The sequence below is a fragment of the Schistocerca serialis genome, chromosome 12 (assembly GCF_023864345.2).
Source record: "Schistocerca serialis cubense isolate TAMUIC-IGC-003099 chromosome 12, iqSchSeri2.2, whole genome shotgun sequence".
Classification (NCBI taxonomy): Eukaryota; Metazoa; Arthropoda; class Insecta; order Orthoptera; family Acrididae; genus Schistocerca; species Schistocerca serialis.
This window is the reverse complement of record NC_064649.1, coordinates 11656615-11659972: the sequence shown is the minus strand read 5'-3', so window position 1 is coordinate 11659972 and position 3358 is coordinate 11656615.

Here is a 3358-nt window from a genome sequence, read left to right as displayed (position 1 = left end):
TTCTTAATAAATTATTACGTTTATCATGAGTGAAAAGTGCTTGACTTGCCGTAGAATTGTTAGGTCGGGGCTTTGGTGTGATGGGTGCTGTAGTTTTTTCCATGTGGGTGACTGTAGTGGCGTGGGAATAGGGGAAGTAAATGAGACTCATCAGTGGTTTTGTAGGATTTGTAGTAGAGATAGGAAGATACTGGAACAGGAGGGGAAAATTGCCGCCCTTCAGGCTGAGTTAGACAAGGCCAGGAGAGATCTTGACAGGTTAAGGAGGGAGAAGGGTAAAGAGAGGTGGGAAGTGGCAACAGGCAACAGGAGGAACAGGCCTAGAACTTTGTCTGACAGCTTTATGGTGAATGTGGAAAATAGATTTGACCTGTTGCTTCAGTTAGAAGCTGGTGAGCCTCAAGCAGTTACAGGTGTAGACAGGGCACAACAAACTTTCAGCAGCAAATTGAAAAGTAAGAATGTAGGGAAATCAGTAAAGAGGAAGAAAGTGTTGTTGTTAGGTAGTTCCCATGGAAGAGGTGTTGGCCAACTCTTGCAGGATGAACTAGGATCAGAATACCAGGTCACCAATTTTTTTAAACCTAGTGCTGGTCTGGAGCAGGTGACAGAGGATTTAGGATCACTTTGCAAAGATTTCACTAAGGAAGACACCGTGGTTATAGTGGGTGGGGCAGGTAACAGTATTGACAGAGATCCTGGGTACAGCATAGAGTGTGACCTGGCGAAGATTGCATCAGCATCGAGGCATACCAGTGTTGAGTTTGTATCTGTTCTTGGGCGCCATGACCGACCTCATTTGAACTCTTCTGTCAAGAGAGTTAATTTGGAGCTGGAACGGCTGCTCATGTCGGGTGCGGGGTCACACATTGGTGTGGTTCATGTTGATTCTGTCAGTAGGTGGGATTATACTAGGCATGGCCTTCACCTCAACAGGAAGGGGAAGGGTAAATTGGCTGGGGAAATAGCAGGAAAGTTAAAGGGGGGAGGCACTGTCATGAGTGGTAAAATACCAGTGGTTATAGGATTCAGAAAAGACCCTTTTTTAGGGTAGGGAGGACAGAAAGAAAACAAATTTTAAGAGAGGTTAGAACTGAGACAAACCTTCAGTTTGAGAAAGAAATCAAAAAACATAATTCCAGCTTATTACATCAACATAAACAGCCATTGGTTAAGAATTTTCAACTGTCAGCAGATATTTTAACTCCATCCAATTTTAAGTCAGTCAATGTGAAATGTCAGCTATCTTTATTGCATCAAAATATTCGAGGACTGAGAAATAAAATTAATGAATTAACTATCTGCATAGATGAATTAGAGTCTTCAAACCCAGCTGACATAATCTGCCTCTCTGAACATCATGTGACCACTGGTATAGAACTTTTAAGTGTTACAGGGTTTAGGTTAGCATCTCTCTATTGTAGATCAGAAATGGAGAAAGGAGGAGTTGCCACATTCATCAGGAACTGTCATAAATTTAAGAACATAGACATTCATAAATTTTGCCTAGAACAGCATATGGAAGCATGTGCAACAGAATTAGATTTTCACAAAAAATCTTTCATAATATTAAGTGTATATCGAGCACCTGCAGGTAACTTTAATCTGTTTGTAAACCACCTTGAAGCTGTACTGGCCCATTTAACAACCAAAAACAAAGAAATAGTGGTTGCTGGTGATTTCAATGTAGATTTCCTTAAAGACTCTCCCAATAAGAACCTATTTGAGTTAGTAACACTATCATTCAACTTAATTCCCACAGTAAAGTTCCCCACTAGGATAACCACTTGCTCACAAACAGCCATTGATAATATCTTTATAGAAAAGTCAAATGAACAAAATTATATTACAAAACCAATAGTCAATGGCCTCTCAGACCATGACATGCAGTTCCTTCTGTTAAATGTTAATACTGAACAGGATATAAAATTTGTTAAATCTGAGCTCAAGAGGGTAATCAGTAAGCCAAAAATTGATTATTTTAGGACACTCCTCAGAGACATTCACTGGACTGATGTTTACAGTGCTCATGGCATGAATGAAAAATATAACATTTTTGCTAATAAAGTGCTTACCTTATTTGAACACTGCTTTCCCCCAAAACTTACCAAGGTTAGAGCAAAGTCTACAAAGAAGCCATGGATTACTCGAGGAATAGGGGTATCTTGTAAAACAAAAAGAAAACTGTATCTGTCAATCCGAAACATTTCCAATGTTGATGCTATAGCACATTATAAGAAATACTGCAAAATATTAAAGACTGTAATACGGATGTCAAAGCAAATATATTACAAGGAAAAGATAGTCATATCAGATAACAAAATAAAGACAATATGGGATATAGTGAAGGAGGAGACCGGTAGAACCAGACATGAAGAGGAACAAATAGCATTAAGAGTAAATGATGCATTGGTGACAGATGTGTATAGTGTTGCAGAACTTTTTAACAAACATTTTATAACTGTTACTGAAAAGATGGGGTTGTCAGGTTCGGTAGATGCTGCTATGGATTACCTTAGACCAGACATTTCAAGTAACTTCCATAATATGAATTTGACCCTCACTACCCCAACAGAAATAATGTCCATCATAAAATCTTTAAAATCAAAAACATCTAGTGGGTATGATGAAATATCAACAAAGTTAATTAAAGAATGTGATTCTGAGCTAAGTAACATATTAAGCTATCTGTGTAACCAGTCGTTTATCAGTGGAATATTTCCCGAATGGCTGAAATATGCTGAAGTTAAGCCACTGTTTAAGAAGGGAGATAAAGAAATAGCATCAAATTTCCGTCCAATTTCACTGTTGCCAGCATTCTCAAAAATTTTCGAAAAAGTAATGTACAGTCGTCTTTATAACCATCTTATCTCAAATAACATACTGTCAAAGTCACAGTTTGGATTTCTAAAAGGTTCTGATATTGAGAAGGCTATCTACACTTACAGTGAAAATGTACTTAATTCATTAGACAAAAAATTGCAGGCAACTGGTATATTTTGTGATCTGTCAAAGGCATTTGACTGTGTAAATCACAATATCCTTTTAAGTAAACTAGAATATTATAGTGTAACAGGAAATGCTGCAAAATGGTTCAAATCTTATATCTCTGGCAGGAAACAAAGGGTGTTATTAGGAAAGAGACATGTATCAAGCTATCAGGCATCATCCAACTGGGAACTACGAGGGCGGTTCAGAAAGTAACCTCCGATTGTTCACAGTGCGGGTTGTGTGGGGAGTAGCGACGCCATCTGTGCGTTCACGCACTCAACAGGTCAGTCGGCATCAAGCCGTGGTCGAGTGAACGTCGTACCTGCGCTAGTTTAGTTTTTGTGGCAGTTTGAAATGTGTGCTGCAA